Raw genomic sequence first — 20,842 nt, 5'->3', positions numbered from 1 at the left:
AGCGCGGTTGGCTACGTACGGTGCAAAAGAAGTTCAACTTACTCACGTTAGCCAAGTCTCCTAACCACATCGCCCTCTGGACAGCATACGAAATACGAATTTGCCTGTTTCTTGCTTGGAGAAAACAAGTTTTAATTATTTGTATAACTCATATTATATATCATTATTAATGGGAGTTATATAATGGTGAGGTGTTTAGAGCACTGTGAATCAGGCAACGTGAGTTTGACTCCCAGCCATGGTTAATATCAGCGGTGAGTTATATCTGAACCAGACCTGAGCACCAACCTCCCCTTCACTATCCCACGCTGACCAACATGGTGAAGTATGGTCAAAGAAGCCCAATTGACTGATGTAGCGTGGACAACTCTTTCATCTAGTGCTGCACCGAGAAAGGGCTGTACATCTTAATAATTATAATATGCATTACTTTCATCATGTATAAAAGAGTAGTAACGATATGAATATAACTGTTTATCTCAAAATTGAAAATAATTATTACGAGTTGTCTTTACACACCTTCCAATAATAGAATAACAAAATAATGTAATGCTCGTCGACGTTTTTTGGCAAAGTGACTATTTCTTGTTTAATTGCAATAATTAACTTTACGCTTTTGTAAAAATACAATATTCCTTGTTATTCTCCCATCACGCCCCCCACCCCTCCCCGCACCCCCACGCCATCATAGTTTTGTTCACATGACACAACAACAGCCTTGTGCGCGCGTGTTCGCAGCGTGAGATGCAGCGTTGGTTAGACCCGACGAGTTCCTTCCTTGTGATGCAAAATAAAATGAAAGCCCTCGCTGCTCTTGACCCATTAAGCACCGACGATAGAGCAGTGCGGCCAAAAAAAAAACTGTCTCAACGCGACACCCCCCCCCCCCTGCACGCAGCTTCCCTCCACTGCCCGGTCTGCTGGTTCGCCGCAAACAAAATGATCCGTGCCTGCAAGAGGCTTTGACACAAAGCGCGTCTCAAGTTCCCCACAATTAGCGCTGTTTTGCTTACGCTAGCGCCAGTCAGTCTGGAGGCTCGGGCACAACTGTTTCCTTCTGGAGGGGCCTGCTTGTTGTTTGCTGCGTGGGTGCGTGCGCGCCGCAACTGGCCCGATAGGACACACGGGGGTCTCTACCTGCAGGGCGCTCTCAGTGATGCGCGCGTGCGACGTGACCAAAGCGAGCTGGTGTTGACCTGAATGAGTACTGAATGAAAACGTGGCTGGGTGGCGCTTTGCCTGGAGTGACTGGCTTCGCAGCGTACAAAGGGTTGACTTATTCAGATCTCGGTCAGAAGTTGACAAGGCCCATCTTCCTCCCTCTTGTGTCAATACAATGAGCAAACTCGGTGTGGAGTCGACAGTGGTTGTCCTGGCGTAAGGCCATAATCAGAGATGAGTGCTTCACACCCCAATGATTGCTCATTAGAGCAGTGAGACTTTGCTTTTAAAATTAGACGCGGTGATTTTGATAATGCACACAGCTAACATTGTAACACTGTCACGGTGATTTTTTTTTTAATTCAAGATGTTTTTTTTTCATGCTGTGATGTTGATCAAATGAAAAAAAAAACTCCCATGCCAAGTAATGACACGTTCAGCTCAGGTGAACGTGATGGTCATATGCAACGGAAGGGGTGAAAGTAACATGCACTTGATCTCAATGCAAGCCATCTACGGCAGACTCAACACATCCATTTATTCTGTTAACCGAGTGGTGTCAATGTGTAATGAATCATCTTGTCTCTGATTTTAACTGTGGTGAATGACGCACGTCCGTAACCCGGCAAATTGAAAGCAGGACTGTTGATCACGCTACCGATGGAGACATCACGCGTCGCTACACCCGCTGTCAAAAGGGCAGTGACGTGGTGCCTGTAGTAAGCAGTACAGAAAGTAGGATTTTGATGTATATATATACACACTATTTTCTTGGTTCTTTCGGTAAAGTCACGTGACTTTACCGAAAGAACCAAGAATATGAATTCCTGCAGTCATGAAAGTTTAAAGTATTTTTTTATATACTGTTGAGTGCTATCCTATTGTAACCATGCCTTCCAGGTATGTGGGTTTCCTCCCACATGCAATAATATAAAAAAAAGTTTTAAGGGAATAGGGAAAACATCTCATGCAGGAATCTCGTGGATAAGTCTTAAGACTCGGTGAGGTTTTCATCGGTAAATGGAAATAATAGTAGCAATAAAATATAGTTACCCTAAGTGGGAATTGAAACTGGGATAAATTGTAGCTGTGACTACAGTGGACCAGGCAATCTACCATCGCACCTCCAACTACGTACATATTAGCAAGTGGCATATTGCCTAACATTCTAATCTCAGGGCGATATCTTTCGTATCAGCACATACACACTCGTTCATCAGTAATGCATCAGCCAGCCCATGTTGGCCAGCGCCGAGTGTGCATTTGGACTGCCAGAGTGACTTCGTGCTCCTTGGGGTTCAGCCAAATCCTGATCGAGAAATAAGCTCGTGCCCATGGCAACTGTTTCTCTGCGTGAACATGTGGCTCATCGTACTCAATGGAAATGTTCTTTGTGACATCGAGAAAGTGAATTGTGAACCCTGGAAAAAGATCAGCCAAAGGAGGACACGCAGCTTCGTATTGTTTGGCTCAGTGCAGTGATGCCGTTTCCTGTAAAACAGCAGGGATTTGGCTACTTTTGCCTGCTTTTCTGCAGAGATACAATGTCACGTGTGGCTTTGCGCCTTGTGCCTGTCTGTCATCATCATTATTATCATCAGCCATGATCTATCCACCGGTGGATAATGGCCTCCCCAAGTAATCACCATCCCTCACAATCGCATGATGCACTGAACATCCTAAAAAGTTTTTTACCAGGTAAGGCCTGCTTAGCTACGTAGCTCTTTTTTTCCGAAGTAACCTGGCCACAAATGATAGCTCAACGAAGTGGCTTACCACGTGGAAATGTATAGCAGCCAAATACTCTAAACGCAGGTTGATAAATGTGGAGGGAAAAACCGGGGAACCTGGAAAAAAATCCACACGACCACGAGGAGAGAGACACGCAAACTCCAAATATACAGCAGGCATCAGGGTCGGGATCGAACCCACGACCTCGTGTATACCAGGCGAGGTAGTTAACATCTCACCACCATGTCACTTCGTCTCATACACACTCGTTCTACGAAGTAGCGTATCAGGTGCAACATTTACAGCAGCCAAATACTCTAAACGCATGTTTCTATTGCTCCATCTCCGTGGTGGTCACACTCTCGCGGAGCCTTCTTTGGCTGCCATTCCTTCGTCAGTCACGAACATCAGCCATTGTCCCGTCCAATGATGTTTCCTGAGTGGAGGAAAGAGGAACATGACATGAGAGATATTGTATCAGCTGTTCAGAAAAGGCGGTTTGGGCAAGACCCAATCTTGGTGATGGCTGATGATAATGATGACAGTGCGAACGATGTTAAAGAACACGACTGCTGTAAAGTATCGTAGAGTTGTGGTTTCAAAGGAAACACATCAAAGCGTTCTGTTCAAATGAGTAGTGGGAGGATAATCAACTCTGTTGGTTGGCTATGAGAGAGTTGTACAAATTCCACAATTCTATGATTGGGAAAAGTCTGTCAGTAAGATGACCATTGTTAAATTCACACAAAGTGTTACTTATTTTATCCACCCATGAAGGACCATTAGCTGTTTCTTGACAAGGATGTGAACTGGCAACCTTCTAATGTGAATACAGGCTCTTAAAACAGCACCATTTGGTCAGAATTTTATGAACAAGTACAGTATAAACACATTTGTTATTATTATTAGTATTATATTCCTTCACCACAATATCTGGAACATTAACAAAGCTTACAACTCAATTCTCCATGCTTAGTGTGAGAGTACTACAAACCTCCAATTGGATTTTAAGATCTTAGGGTTCGTGTGTTGACATTTTTTGAGCGACTGAATTCTTAGATAATTGAGCGAGAACTTTAAAAGAAACAGCTGCTGGGTTTTAGAAATATGGGTTGGAGCATTACACACCAGGGACTATAGTGTGAGCTTTAAGTGCAGGGGTTGGGGAGGTATGCAGCTTTCCATATTCGAAGGCCAATACAGATGATGTGTGACAATGTTTACTTAATTTTGAATTAGTGTGTATGATAACGCAAGTACATGCACTCATGTTACTTTTTAGGTAGTCAAGACTTTATATTCCAGCTTACTTGAACTCATTATATTTGGCCAGAGTAAACATTCAAAAGCCAATTTTACATGTTGTGAGGTGGTAAGTATCTGTTTGTGATTGATGCTAGTCTCTTCCAGAGAATACACGTAAACACTGCTAACTTCCTTCAGAGTCGTCCTGAAAGGGCTTAATTTCTCATCGAAAATATGTCTGATTGCTGCTAGACTTGGGCAGCCACAGCTACAAGTACACGTGATGCGGTGTGCCGGGTGCAGAATCATTTCCGGGTCGCTCTCTAACCTGGAAAGACCCATTCGCAATTATGGCCTGCTCATAAACCTTAAAGGATTATGAGCAAGACTGCAAATTGCACCCTTCTAATTGTGAGTTCTGGTCTGACTGTAGAGCCACTTGTCCATATTTACATTGCATCCGAAATATACGCACATGCACATTAGTCACGGCATGTATTATGCGTTGTGTTGCACGTTTAACAGTTGGGGAATTGGTGGCAACAGCGCCCTGCGCTACGAACCCGGCGACCCGAGCTCGAATCCCACTCACGACCAATAACAGTGACAAATATCTGAACTTACTGGTCCTGGGCCTCCCCTAGGTCAACTCACCCTCAAATGAGTACCTGATGCGGTGTGTAAACATCAATGCTGGGGAGACAAAGGCAGCCGGCCATTGTGATGGCCACCCACCCCCTCGTGTGGCGTGTTGGCCTTCATAGGTATTTACTAACAGCCCTTGCCCCAACTCTCTGCTAAAGGCTATACGGAGAATATTTGTCTTAACAGTACTGTACTATATATACATTGCATTTGTTTTCACGTAAAGTATTACCCGTAATCAAGGTTTTATTTCGGGCTACATTTAAAACATTACGTTGATGAGTTGTGCACACTTGAGAGAGAGATCCTCTGAAGGCCCTTAATTAGCACACACTCTCTATATTCGCACAGCACTGGAGTCTGCTGCGATGGCAAAACCACGCGTGGCCGTGCGCTTAACCACGTGCTGCGAGACCCGTCAGCGATGGAGCCACAGAGAGATCAGGGGCAGAGAGAGAGAGAGCTGAGAGCCAGAGGAGGGCTGCAGGTGTTCATGTCCCCAGGAGCGCAGCCACCTAACAAATGTGCCTCGGTGGACGAGAAAACAATTACGTTTTATGGGTCACGGGTGACGTGTTGTCAAATTCAAGAGGAAAAATAGGAAACGTTTATGTTTTCCTTGTTACCGCGCTTGACAGGTTCCATTTGACGTCTTGCGGCACACCTGTGGCCGAGTGCTGAGTAACAATGTCCAGCCTACCTGGTGGCCGTGCCAATCACAGCCATCAGCCGGACGCGGCCATGCATTTTTTTTTTCGAGCTACGATTTTTCTCTCGTAGGCAAACTTGACACTCTTGCTGCTTGATGTCAGCTTTGCTCGCAGTATACGAACTTGCATTTCGGGCGCAAGCCTCTCCGTGCGTAATTAACGCTGGAGGAATGTGCAAGGCTATGTTCTGCCAAGGTGCAACTAATGGCGCGGCACATCACGGAGTGGACCGCATTGACGCTGGCCCCCAGGAGTGCCGGGTGATTGTTTTAGTCAACACAGCGAAGGTCCTCGCTGTGATTCCCTCAAGAGTGCAAAGGCAAGAAGCTAACCCGGGTCACTGACAGCCAGGGCATTTCTGTGGTGCGGTGTGTTGTTTGCTTATTCTTAACGATGTTTATCTGGTCAAGTCGAGCCGTGGCAAGAACTTGTATCCAGAATGGAAAGGTTTTGAGTTCAAATCGCAATCGGGGGTAAATCAACAAATTCTTTTCCTGCGGTGGATTTAATGGGTACTGCATTGAGAAAAGGCAACAGTAGTCATCCGATGGAGAGACTGTCCTTAGGATGCGAATGTGGAATTGCAATGGGCGACCAACAAATGTGAAGAACACTTTGATGTATAATGTATAATTATCAGAGGAGTTTGGAAACCCAGGGTGGCACAGATTAAAGATCATTTTATTACACGCTTTTATTTAACTCACTCTGTCTGATGTCGTTGTCGTATCCTCAAATTGTGTAACTCAATTTTAACTCACTTCCCAATGTGATATCGACTGCAAACTTCATATACTTATGTCTTACTGATGACAATACAATATTCTATCATAAGAAATATTTTTTTTTACACAATCTTTTTACACGCTTTCTATAAACTCACTCTGTCTGTTGTTGTTGTCGTATCCTCAAATCTTGTAAGTCAATTTTAATCCACTTCCCAATATGGTATCGACTGCAAACTTGGTATACTTATGTCTTACTGATGACAATACTATATTCTATCATTAAACATTATTTTTACACTACGTTATGGCAAGCTTTGCGGCCACTTCCTTGGAGTCGCGGAGTTCTGCCATTACGAGTATGGTACATTTCATTAAAGCGTGTTTTTTTGAAAAGTATTCTAAAATGTTACTTATTAGGACATTAATTTGTTTGTGAAAGATGTTCCACGATACATTTCTGTTTTGGATGTAGAACACAAACGATAATTTAATAATAATGCTCGGCTCTTTGTCCATCCACTGCTGGATGTAGGTCTCCCCACGCTACGTCCATCATTATGGGTAGTTTGATGAGACTTCCCTCCTGCTGGCCAGTGCAGGTTGGTGAAGGAGGGTCCCCGGGACGGGTTCCGGTATCACTCGACACTGATGTTAGGCGTGGTCAGGAAGTGAACTCAGGTCGCCAGGTTTATAATGCGGTGGTGCACTAACCCCACTGCTTGACCGCTGAACCCCCTTGCCGTTCCTTCAACCACCCCACCGCTCACGACCCCCCCTTACCACCACCACCACCAATGTTATATGTATGTTATGTAAATATGAGTGCTCGTTTACCTTATGGTCTCTCACCAATGCATTTGATTGTTATGTTCATTCCTGATACTTTAATACCCACTGTTAAATTACAAACGCGCAATCCGATATCTGTGTAATTCCCTCACAGGGTGGCGAACGACATTCAAGCTCAAAAGCAATCTTTTTCTTTTTTTAACAGAGAACCAAATTAGTGCACGGACACGAGCGCGTGGAGAAATAACATATGCAACCACGTGTTATTTATAATTATGTCATTTTTATGTAACCATTGTAGCCCACATGGAGCTGCCAACAACTCTGTGACATCACCACGGATTGCTCTCTCCGTGAGACACATTTCCTCCGCAGTTAGGTGGAGTAATTATCTGCAAAATAATGAACACATACATTATCCAGCAGTCGCGTTTCGTAACCAGGCGAGGTCCCTTTCATGATCTTCTAAAGGGACCCCTGTACAACAAATCTCCCCACCTCTGTCCACCCAGCAGTATAAAATGGGTACTCCAAACTTAGTCGATTGGCCATTTGCATGAGGTGGGGCAAAGTGTGGGTACTCCAACCTCGTCCAAGTTGTCCGGCAAACTTTGAAGAGTCGCCAACGTAGCCTCAAGAGGGGGGCCTCTCCGGGTTTTTTTTCGTTATTTTCTAATTTCAAATTAAACCCCCGTCTGCATATGATGAGAACAGAGGCATCGATAATCTCCCCCCATCGCCCGCGTGCCCCCGCATCGCACTCTGCGCGCTCTCCCTCGACCTGCGAGTGTTTTGAGAAGCTTGCCGTGCTTCACCGCATCTGCCCAGCAGCAAGGGCCCTTACCTGTCAGAGGCGATGTGGAGAGGTCACCTGTCTCGCGAGGAGCACTGAGAGCCCTCCACGCTGCGACAGTGTCGCTAGGCCCCCGAGTCGCGGGGAAGCTGACGGAGCAGCCAGAGAGAGCGAGGAGGGTGCCCGCCCGGCCACCTGCATCCTCTTACCTTGATCCACAAGGAGCCCATCCAGGACGACACACAAAGACTTGTGTTTGATAAATGTGTGTTTGAACAATGGTATTGATTTAGTTGCAGGTACAGAAGCGGTTTTTTTGATGCTGGCAATCGCACTCGGGCGGCTGTCGTGCCTGCTGGCTGACGAGTTGCTGTGGTAATGCAACGCGCTGCGAGCTTGAGTTTGTGCTATAGAGTTTACGTATTGATCATTGCACAATTATTGCGATCACCGGGTGGGCTTTATCAAGTTGCTTTGGAGGACGCGGCTGCATTACTTAGGTGGCAATGCCCGTGTCAAAATGCTGTGCCAACGCTGCTGAGGTCCTGGGTTTGAATCCTGATGTCGCACACTCGAAATGAAGGACGTGGGCAGGTGCTCCAAATCGAGGGCAAACACATTTATTGTGGCCAATCTGTGAAATGCAACAACACGTGTGTCACACACGGCAATCCTCAACCCAGTCGCCATTAACCACGTGACTGGTGTACACGTCAGGTTAATCAGTTTCTCTTAAACCCAATTCTACTACTGATAAACCATCTCTTTGTCTTTGACAATAAACTTTGCACTTCACTATTCGAATATTACTTATCCTAAGCTGTATGTCTATCTATACCATCCACTTATATCGGTATCTTACACTCGTTATCTGTACTGTATGTGTACAGTATATGTACTGTACTTGTCACCATTGTACAACTTACTACTGTAAATGTGGTATATTCTCAATAGCATTGCAAGTAGTCATTATCTGGGTGCATGGACATAATTATAAAATAAACAGTATTAGGGTTAGAATTACAGTGCACAGTGCTAAAACCCCTCCTATTGAATATATCACAAATTAACAGCCAAGCTTGAAGTCTAGAACAAGTCGAGAACATTTCTATAACGATCAAAAACAACCTTGAGGTCCTTTACCTGTAAAATGCAAAAGCACGTGTGTCACACACAGCAATTCTCAACCGAGTCGCCATTAACATCGTGACTGGTGTACATGTCCAGTTAATCAATAACCCTGCCAGCCACCCACATGCCCAACTCAGTTATCGTATGCTGGTGTACACACGTGCATTGATGTACTGCACAGCACACAAGGACTTTCACAAAACCACACTTTACTCCCTTGCTGCACGAGGACATAATTTAAAGAGTGGTCAATTCCTAATGTGCCACACTGGTCAGAAATCTGGGAGTAAACCAGGTTTTACAATCTAGAACAACAAAAACAATGATATATATCGTATCTTCAGAATCAGAAACTTTATTTATCCTGGAGAAATCCGATGAGCTATGAAGCTCTTTTACACAGGTGTAGTGTTGTACTCACACGGACACTCTTAACTTTTCACCTGTTTCACTTTATTTACCTTGCATCCAGTGTAGATGCTCCTCACTTTACACTTCCCCTTACTCACCTCCGTGCAACCCGTGCACGGTAACCACTCTATTTCTCCTGCTATACTCTGCTATCCTCTCTCACTATCTTAACTCCCCTCGCCTGCCCTGCTTCCCTCACACCTCCGCTCCCGTCCCTGTCCCAGCAGGGGATCAGCCAACACTGTTGGGGAGGACAAGGTGGGGAAGGCGAGGTCCCAGGCATCTTCTCCCCAACTCTTGTCTTCTTCATCCCTGGATCACCAACCCCGTGCTGTTCCGCACACTCCCTTATATATCCCTCTTCATTTGGAGTCCTCACTTACCCCCATTAAGCTACCGCCTCTACGGCGCCTCCGGCACGCGCTATCCCCCAATTATCGCTTCCATCTCCCGCCTCCCCGGCGTCTACCCCGTGTCCTGACACTCACACCTGCTCGTCCCCAAATGCACCCACTCAATCTATGCTTCTCTCCCTAATTGCTGCCGCCTCTCCGGCGACTAATCAATGTCCCCGCGCTTACACCTGCGCGACCTCAGTTTCATTTTCTCCATCCATGCTTCGCCCCCTAATTGCTGCCACGCCACACCAGTGTCACCTCACATCACCCTTCACTAACCCCGCATGTTACGCCACTACATTGCCCCCCCCCCCCCCGTGATGAAAAACCCAGCCTTCCCAGCTGACCTCACATACAACTTTAGTAATGCGCGAATCCATGACACAGGTAACAACAAGAACCATGAATAAAAAAAAAACACAACAGTAGAACAATAATAACAGTTTGTGGGGGTGTAAGAGTGCAGTTTGTTCCGCTGAGGATAGAACAGCGCAGCGGTCCGTGGCGTCGTTGATCCCACAATCCTCAGCAGAACATAACTCTCCGGGAGCGGGTTCCTGCAGCCGGCCCGTCTCCACAAACCGGGTCCAGCACGGCCGGAGGAGGAGAAAGGCCAGAACTGGACGAGGAGCGGTGTCCCTTCCATGACGAACGGTGTGCCGACGGTGGGTCACGTGGGAACGTAACTGTCGTAACTCTTGGGTTGAACGTAATCCTCCAGGAGCGGGTTCCTGCAACCGGACCGTCTCCATGAACATGTTTCTTTAATGACGAACGGCGTGCTCGCGGCGGGTCCTTCGGCCCGGACCCAGGCGGTGGCCCAGTTGTCTTGTCCTGGGGTGTCAGTCGTCACGATCCTGTGGGCGGAAGAGGATAATACTCCCGACACGTAGCCCCTTGGTGTGGTGTGTTCAGCTCGTTGGACGCATCCAACACAGGCCGTTTCGGGATGGGGATGACGCATCGAGACGTGGCGGTACAAATCTTTTGAGGCATGACAGGTGCACGAACCAACGACGTCGCCCAACTTGAATGTGAACACACTGGGTCGTCCAACATCTATGACCTCAACGGGACCCTGCCACGGGCGATGTAGCTTGGGCGACGTGCCCACGGGCACCTGAGGGCAATGAAGCCACGCCCTGTTTCCTACCCGCCATGGGTCACGTAGCGGTTGTGTACCTTGCAGCCGCTCGTTAGCAGCCTGCCACTGGGCTGAGTTATTTATGGCGGCCTCTCGAGCCTCTCTCAGCCTGTCGAGGGTCACCTGCATGGGAACCGGCACAGTGGATGCCTTGCCCGGTGGACGCACCTGCATGGGGGGTTCGGGTTCCCTACTATACATGAAATAAAAGGGCGAAAACCCCGTCGAGGCATGGGGGGCCAGCCTATAGGCAGAAAGGAAATCCAGGATGTGCAAGTCCCAATCGGACTGAGCCGCGTTTACCTGCTGACCAGTGGCGGCTGGTGATATTTATTTTTGGGGGGGGCGCATTTGTTTTATTTTATTGAGGGGGGCAAATAAATATAAAGCAGTACCAAAAACCATTTTGACTACTTGAATATAAATTTTGATGATCTTTATTTACATTTCAGACCAAAAGAAGTACCAAAAAGCATGTTTCCTACTTGAACATAAATGTTTCTCTTTTATATACATTTCAGACCAAAGTACCAAAAAGCATGTTTCCTACTTGAACATAAATGTTTCTCTTTTATATACATTTCAGACCAAAGTACCAAAAAGCATGTTTCCTACTTGAACATAAAAACGTTAGTTTCATGCTATTATCAATATGGCTGCGGCTACTTTCATGACGTTTGCATTTGTCAGAGAGATGTTTGAGGTCTCTTACCCCCGTCGTTGTCCACAAAACTTCAGTGCCGACACTTTGAAATAAAAGACAGGGAAAACAAAAAAGAGAATTGCTAACATCACATCCAGCCAGCCACCTCCGTTTCTCATAACAAGCGCGGGTGAAGCTTCGTGTGTAGCTTCGTCCTCTGTCACTGGCCTGCTGCTGGATTTGTAAATCGGGTTGGTCCAGTCCAAGATCCTTTATCTTTTTTATTTCTTCCAGCGAAAGCCTTGTGAAAGGGTTTTTGTTGTAAATAAATTACAGAATTTGGATGAACTGCTGCCATTGTTTACACAAAAAATTTGATCAGCCTAGCAAGTGTCGAAGTGGTGTCGCCTGCGCACTCGCAGTAGTGGCCCAGAGCGTAAATTTGAATGACAGGTGACGAGAACCAATCAGATTGGATAAAATAACATGTATCCAATTCTGATTGGCCAGGGACGCAACGACTTGCGCCCCGAGGAGAATCTTTAAGAAACCAATTAGAGACCAGCTTCAGGTCACATGCTGTCCGAAAATTTAAAGTCTCACATAGACATCCATTTGTCCGGCGCCCCGCATGAAACACATTGAAAAACATAGAAAATAGTTGACCGATTAAAGCCAGTTTTTATTAAATGCTGATGCTTTTCTTACTACCAGCCGGCACATCGTATGAAAAAAATATTTTATTTATGTATTTTTATATAATTTTTGTATATGTATATTCTTGAATCTTGATGGGGGCGGCGCCCCTGCGCCCTCTATTGACGAGCCGCCACTGCTGCTGACACAACATGGATGTCAAGGTCCGGTGCAATCGCTAAACCATTCTGTCTGTTTTTGGGTGGTAGGGGGAAGTCCGAATCTTTTTAGTGCCCAGGGAGTCACACACCTCCTTCAGTAGTTTGGAGGAAAAATGTTTACCCTGGTCAGTGAGCAGATTTTCCGGGGCACCTTTATCAAGCACATACCCCTGCAGAAAGGCCTCAGTTATGGACGCAGCCGACTGATCAGACAAAGGCCATGCCATTGGCCCATGGGTGCGATGCTCAATTCCGACCAGCAAATATTTGTGACCCCTCTGGGTACGGGAAGCGGTCCCAAAATGTCCAATGCCACCAATTCGTTCACGCGAGACACCGTTATGGACTGCAGTCGCACACTGTGCGGTTGTGCAGGTGACTTCCGATGTGTGCACTCAAAACAAGTCTTAACGAACAGATACACATCATTGACCTTCCCTGGCCAATAGAAATCCATCTTTAAGGTTGAGAGCATTTTCTTGACACCCAAATGTATTAATTTTTCATGCAGCGCGTGCGTAAGTCTGCCTCGTGGGCTCGTGGGCACCACTAAACAAAATCGTTGGAGCTCTACGTCCCATCGATGGAGGTGCCCCTCACCGAGCTGCAGAAAGGGGCGCCCCGCATCACTCGGTTGTCGGGAGGCACATCGTCGCAATTTCAGCAGGGAGGCATCCACAACCTGGAGCCGTCCCCACTCGCTGTGGTTCAGGCCTAATATGCGGTCGGCCAGTGCTTGCGCACCTGTGTCGATAAACAAACGGACCTGCACCTCCTGGATAAGGCCCATTACATCCGACGATCCCGCCGCGACACCGATCACTCGATAGGCCAACGTACACCACTGCTCAATGTCCCGTGGTCCTGCATCCAATGACCCAACACGGTGAGCTTCTGACGCGATGGGATGAACAGCAACAGGGTGAACGGACGCGAGGTGCTATGTGGATGAGTGATGGGAGAAAGACGACCATGTGTATGGTGAATCGCGACTCGCCTGTGGGCCTTGGGATGAGGAGGTGCTGACGCTGGAGATTGAAGGGGGCCTGGGCGAACGACCGAAGCGCAGATGGTAATTCCCGTGCCCCAACGCTCACACCTGCTCGTCCCCAAATGCACCCACTCAATCTATGCTTCTCCCCCGAATTGCTGCCGCCTCTCCGGCGCCTAATCCACGTCCCCGCGCTTATACCTCCGTGACCTCAGTTACACTCTCTCTATCCATACTTCGCCCCCTAATTGTTGCCACACCAGTGTCACCTCACATCACCCCTCACTAACCCCGCGCGTTACGCCACTACACAGGTTTCTAGTCGGGGCGGGTTAGAACGTTACAACAACAAACGATACAAAAAACAATACGAGTGCAAAGTATAGGAAAGGTAATCAATTCACTCAAAATAAATTCGTAAATAATAAGAAGTACACATTGCTAAAGTATTGAAATTACTGCCAATTTTTCAACAATTAAATACATCTCAAGACACTTTACAAAAGTGAGGGAATGCATTATGGAATAGGAAGAAAGGGTATGGGCATGGAAGCATGGGAGAGAGCGATGAGCAATGGTGCTGCTTGGTCCAGCAAGAAGCAACTGGGCTGTTGTGTCAATGATGCCCACCCAGAGACAACTGGCTCAGCCAGGGGAGAGCCATCAACCTCACGGCTGGCTCAGGGGGCCCTGGACCCATCACCAACAAATCCCAAGCAGCTGCATGGAGTCCAGGGCAACTGGGGCAGCATCAATGAGTCTCAGGGCAGACTCGGTGGCAGATAAGGCCCAGGGTAGAGAAAGGAATTGGTGGCGCTGAGGAGTGAGGATGTGGAGGAGAGAAATTTGATGTTCATATCGCCTTACAAAAGGCAAACACACCCACAAAACATACATACATAGATACACACAACACTGGACTGAATTTGGGCTACTCTGGCTATGAAGGCTAAATTTGTATCTTGTTAGCACAAAGGCACACGGCAAAGTATGTATCCATTTACACAGTGAAATATAACACTGTCTAATGCTTGTGCATGAGAGACTCTCAAACGATGTCAGGCCTATGATGTCACTCACTGGTTGTGCCACGAATTGACATGTGGCTCTGTGAAATAGGAATAACTTGTTCTGTGCCTAGATGTTCCATTTGTGTGGGTTTTCTCCAAGTGTTCTGGTATTCTTCCACACACAAAGATATGCATTGGCAATTAGTTAAACATCCCAAGCATAACACTCCTGAAAAATGGTCTTGAAACTCAGTGGCATTGATTGTAATACAACATATATTATTATTGTTTATCAAGTTAGAGTGTTCTAACAAGGATTTACATTGCTTATGTCCTGAGCCAGTGATGGATATTCCACATTTTTCTGGCCGGTGCCAGATTACTCATAGGTTAGTTTACTTTTTTGTTCACTATGCAGGGATGATGGGCTTAGTTGACTTCTAACCGGGATGCAAACACATCGTTGTTAGGGAATCTGTTATTATTATAGCAGAGTACAACATTGCATCTCCAACTCGATGGGGGACTGCGCTATAGGTGGATATGTGAACATCTCAAATATGAAAGCATCGATAGAAAATAACCAGTTATACCACCTTGCACAAATAGGTTGCTGGAACAAAAACAAAGCACATTCAATCCACTTCAACCGTGGACAAATTCTGCACAGTGCTTTATAAGTAAGCGAATGTGTGCGAGATTAATAACGCTGTTACTGTACGTGAAAAGGTCGTTATTGTGAACATCTATACTAAACTAAATGCATAAACTATGTTTTATTTTACCAGGTATAGCCCACTGAGCTATTTAGCTCTTTTTGAGACGTGACCTGGCCACAAATGAAAGCTCAATGAAGTGGCTCTCCAATTGAAACCAGCCAAATACTCTAAACGCATGTTTCTAAATGTGGAGGGAAAAACAGGATCCGGAGAAAAATCCACGTGACCACAGTGAGGACGTGCAAACTCCAAAGATACAGGCGTCAGGATTGGGATCGAACCCACAATCTCCTGCATACTAGACGAGGCAGTTCACACCTCGCCACCAACACGCTGCGCGGTTAATTGGTGAGAGTGGATATGTGATGGTCTGAAACACGACATTGCACTCTAAATGCCAACAGTACGATGGGCACGTAGCTGGAATATAAAAATGAAGTGTCAAATGTGTGCAAACGAAAAACTGCGTGCGATTACAATGGTGCGACCTGCGTTGCTGTGCCGCGAGTTGTTGCCAGCGGGGTTGCTGCGGTGGCAATATGTTGTCTGCCTCGCCTGGTATGAAGTAGGTCGTGGGTCTGATCCTGACCCTGACGCCTGTATATTTGAAGTTTGTATGGTCTCTCCGTGGTTGCGTGGATTGTTTTTCCCCGAGTCCTCCGGTTTTTCCCCTCCACATCTCGAGTGAACATGCGAATAGATTATTTGGCTGATATACATTTCTACATGATAAGCCACTTCGTTGAGCTATCATTTGTGGCCTGGTCGCCTCTGAAAAAAAACCCAGCTATATAGCTCAGGGTGGCTTTACCTGGAAAAATAAAAACAGTTTTTAGTTGAGTTTATTGGATGGCCCACGTCCTGTTTGCGCACCGCTTTACCTGTGTGAAGGCCGCGTGAGGACTCGCACCTGCTCGCACGAGTGGGTACGAGGGCCCCTCCACCTCTCCACTGTTCACGGAAAACCTCTGAGACCTCTCCAGAGTTGGGCACAAAAATAAAAATAAAATAAAAGGCGAGAAAAAAATAGGACGAATCAATAATGTACACCTGCAGCTTGAAGAGCACGCTCTCGCTGAGGTAGCGAGCCACAACTGTTACATGTTTCTGAATTTAATTAATTGCAATACTCGCCACGTTTATATTTTGTGATTTTTGTGCGAAATAGTGAAACAGATTGTTTGTTTTATAGATTTTTTTTAAATCCATTAGCAATTGAGATTTGTTCTCCTTCCTGTCTCAATTCTTTCTCAAATCTCCTTTGTCTTACAGTAGGCTCTTCCCTGATGAAATCAAGATAGCTATCTATATAGCGTAACTATATATATATCTAAAAGGCCTTGCTCCATGTATAATTATCGAATAGGGGGCCATTATAACTGTTGAGTGTGGGACAACTGAAACAGCGATTCACCGCTAAGCGGAGTGAACATGGGTGGGCCAAAGGGGACGTTTTATGGTACAACGCTGATCCCACCGCTTCCCTAGCACACTTCCTGCCATGTACCTCTTGTGTTAAACACATCCAGGTATTTTAATTATTTAGAAGCTGTACAAACATCGTTAATTTCTAGATTACGTGCTTCCCTTGCTACTTGTAACAGTTCAATCATCGTTGAACAGTTCAATCCTCACTCATTACACACACAGTGCTAGCCACAAATTAACCACCATACCATGCTCATCTCGTCAAGGAGCATAAACGATCAAGCGAATTCCGGTCATCCTCGCAGCAGCGACTTTTGGCTAGCCATCCAACAAAGATGGTCACTGCATCGCGCGCTTTCAGTGCGCTTCTGTGGCCGTCTGGAACGTTTTTCCTTCCGATATTAGGAAGCCACTGGAGCCATGCACTTTTAAATCTAGATTGCAAACTCATTTCTGTAGAACTGCTCTTTGTATTTAGTTTGTTGTACTTCCTCCCACACCTCTGATGAGCACGGTCAGCTTCGTACGGTGCGAAAGAAGTTTCAACTGTCATCTATAAAATCCATAGTGATATCAACTAAAATTGTATCACCTGTGTGTGTGCATTCAATTATAGTGGAGTGAGTACCGTGGCTGTGGGATTAAGGTTCATTATTGTTTTTCTTCATATTTTGTTGCGAGATGGCAAGACATATGCGTGATCAAATGAATAGCAGCGACTTCTATCTACTTTTTTTGTCCTCTGAGAGTGCAAATATGAGTATAATTGATCAAATACAGCGTGTCCTCGAAATAACGTGTGCAGATAAACTGAACAATGTGCTCTCTGTAATGGGGATTTTTGGAGGGAGGGACTGTGTAGAGTAAGAACTTTCCACTGGATTGAAGAGTTTCCACTATATTGAAAACTAATTTCTTTCGAACTGCTTTTTGTGTTTAGTTTTTGTTGTCCCCCCCGCACCTCCGATTAGCACGGTTGGCTACATTTGGTGCGAAAGAAGTTCACCAAACATACATAAAACCAATCCCGCTCCCAAAACTAAAAAAACTGGATATCATGCAATCAAAGCAATGCTTTGTTAGCTGCATCTTTACATTGCCAAGAAATGTCACAAACAGCAGAGCAGTCCCCATTTCTTACAACACTTCTCTGCCAGACCTCCCACGCCAAGTAAGTTCTTAAAATATTTTCCAAGTTATTTGACACCTTACAACTGTATACTATTTGTTTAATAATATACGCGTAATTATGATTTGTTAAACACTTACAAATATCAATAAATATAAGCTGTAAATGTAGAAAAATGTGGTCTTCATGAAAACAATGATGTGGGAACTACTATCCTCACTTCCCTACACTCTAGTTGAAGGATATTTAATCATCTTATTAGGTACAGAGGTGAATTATTATTTTTCCCTCCTCGTATTATTCTTTAATTTACTTCAATTAAATGACCGGCATGGTGAAGAGGAGTCATTATCAGGCTGCCCACGGGGCACTGGGAGGAGGAAAAACTGAAAATGTGCCCCAGGCCCCACAGAGAGGGCCCCACAATGGGCCGTGTTTTTTGTCACTAATGAACAAGTCGGTTCCCACGTGGCATTCTGCCCCAGACCTCTAGCTCTGGGCCTCCAGGCACCTCTGGGCAGCCCTGCTCATTGTAGCTTGTTGCGTGGCAGAACTTGCAGAAGTTTCGGTTGCCATGTCAACGCTTCTTTACCTCAGGTTCACGAAAATGTGCTCAAAGTGTCTCTCCTTTAATGTCAATGTTACCTTCTATTTCCACCTGCGTGTGTTGCATCATGGGGGAGTGGTGGGGTAGGGGGTTCATGCACTTCAATATCCACCCATCACATGTGAAGTGAGCGTATCTCCCCCCCCCCCTCCTTCCCTAGGCGATGAAACATGTCTGGAAGGACTAATTTCTTTGAAACAAAACCTTCTGGATTTCAACTAAATTCGGGAATCATAAGGTGACGAGGAGCCGTGCGTGTCTACATGCATTGAACATTTTGCATGGAAGTACATTTTAGCTTTGACAACGAATAGAACGGCTGTTGCTGTTGTCCAGCATGCATCACCACTTTCCACAACGTATACCACGGCCCTAGTTGTAGTTTTTTCACTTAATAAAATCACATTATATTCAATATTAAATACAATTAAAACATATATAAATTGTCATGTATGTTGCGGTGGTAAGCACACTCCACTGAGTTTGATTCCTGGCCACGGCTATCGCTAGCGGTGAGCGATAGCTGGACTGGTCTTGGCACCCCCTGTTAACAACCTATGTAATGCGAGCGTAAACGGCCTCGCGGATATGACGTAACAGATGGGAGGAGTTGGGTCACGTGGGGAGAGGGAGAGCTTTTAAGGGCAGGAACCGGAAGGGCTGGAGGAGAGTGTTGGAATAAAGACAGGAGGAGGCCACACAGGGCAGAAGGAGGAAACTGGCGTGATCGCCACAGGTCCAGACTCGGCACCGTTGGCCAGCGGTGTCCGGGCACGGAGGAGACGGAGAGCCAGCAGCGGGGCTGCACAGAGAGCAGCCGTGGGGCTGCAGGTCGGGGACAGAGAGGCTGAGTGAAGAGCCAGCAGCGGGGCTGCATAGTGAGCCAGCAGCAAGTCTGCAGGAGCGACGGCAGCAGTGGGGCTGTCGAGCGGGAGATGGAGGAGACTCTGAGCGAAACGCCGTGCGGGCAAAGTTGTACGAACCACAATAAAGGACAACGGAGACAGACCCAGTGCAAGAGTCCTTTATTACACCTACATGATTCAGCACAGTGAAGTATGGTCAAAACAACGTCTCGCAAGTGTTTATCTCGTTTTCCTTCCCCCTGCACCCCCGATTAGGGTGGTTGGCTACGTATGGTGCAAAAGAAGTTCAACATACTGTGCATACATACGTGGCATGGGGAAGGTTTCATCAGGCATTGGGCTTTAACTATTGACGACGTCCGTAGGCTCATTTGTCAGTCGTGTGTTCTTCGACTGGTCTCAATCTCTCAATTCACGTTGATACACTCACCCACCTGTTTTCTGCATGCATATCTGCCCGTCTTCCTGTCATCCTGCCTCTCTGTCTTTGCCTGTGTGTGCGTCTGTTTTCACCGTACATTCATTGACCTGCGTCAATTTACCATGTGCTCCCCTGTATTACGGGATGTACGTCGCACCCTGATATTCTTTGACTGTCGCATGACCCAGCCTCAAAGTTTCCTAGCCTCATCGTTTGTTGCAGACTGATGTCCACCAGCAAGTAGGCCGATACGATCAATCTGAGCTCACTTAAAGCCCAATCTCCAGTCTCCATCACAGCAGAAAGTGTTCACATGTGGCTTTGTGACAGGGCCATTCCTAGACTCCACGTACATCCAGCTGAGTGATCTATTTTAAGTTTTTAACTTCCCGAAAAAAAAAAGTTATTGCCTTTGGAGTTACTGTGGGGCATGCCGCACATGAATGAAACATTCAGCTGGGCCACAACTGGCTTAAGTAAACCACATAATCCAAATTCAGAAGCTAGAAAATCTACCAGCATTTGTACAGAAGCCGCATAAGGACCACGTGGCGTCAAATCAGCTTAATGCACACCGATGATGCTATCCTTAACACGATGAGGTGCCAAAATATACCGCACTGGAATAAATAATTATTAATAATCAATTATCCTTTACTTAACAAGACTACAGCATAAAACTTAGATTTAAAGCTTTCGTGACTGCAGGGATTCGTATTCTTGGTTCTTTCGGTAAAGTCACGTAGAAGGGAAATAATAAAATAATAAAAATATAAAATTCTCACGACGTTTCGATTGCAACCAGAGGTGTGGACTCGAGTCATGTGACTTGGACTCGAGTCAGACTCGAGTCATGAATTTGATGACTTGCGACTCGACTTGGACTTGCATAACAATGACTTTGTCCCACCTCTGAGATGTGGACTCGAGTCATGTGACTTGGACTCGAGTCAGACTCGAGTCATGAATTTGATGACTTGCGACTCGACTTGGACTTGCATAACAATGACTTTGTCCCACCTCTGATTGCAACACAAGCAATCAACACGTCGTGAAAATGGTATTGTTGTATTTGTATTATTTTATTATTTCCCTTCTCCATGACTTTACCGAAAGAACCAAGAATAAGACTGCAGCATCTTAAAATTCGTGATCTCTATTGAAAGAAGACCATGAATTTAGTTGTTTTCATTTTTTTTTTACCTACGTGACTTTACCGAAAGAACCAAAGAGTAAAGACCATGAAAAGCAAAGTAACTTTGTGGAAAGTCAACAATAGTAATCC

General features: G+C 45.9%; 1 long non-coding RNA gene across 1 annotated transcript; it reads right to left on the bottom strand.

Annotated features, from left to right (window-relative positions):
- Positions 1-11,307: 11,307 nt before the first annotated feature.
- Positions 11,308-16,218, bottom strand: LOC144729216 (uncharacterized). The gene is made up of 2 exons (XR_013587654.1): positions 15,988-16,218; positions 11,308-13,485 (listed from the first exon to the last, which is right to left on the bottom strand). It is a non-coding gene; the product is annotated as an uncharacterized LOC144729216 (long non-coding RNA).
- Between the last annotated feature and the right edge of the window lie 4,624 nt (positions 16,219-20,842).

The sequence above is a fragment of the Lampetra planeri genome, chromosome 2, assembly GCF_965212315.1.
Source record: "Lampetra planeri chromosome 2, kcLamPlan1.2.h2, whole genome shotgun sequence".
NCBI lineage: Eukaryota > Metazoa > Chordata > Hyperoartia > Petromyzontiformes > Petromyzontidae > Lampetra > Lampetra planeri.
The sequence above is the reverse complement of the archived record's forward strand: the minus strand, read 5'-3'. Positions and strand labels throughout refer to the sequence as shown.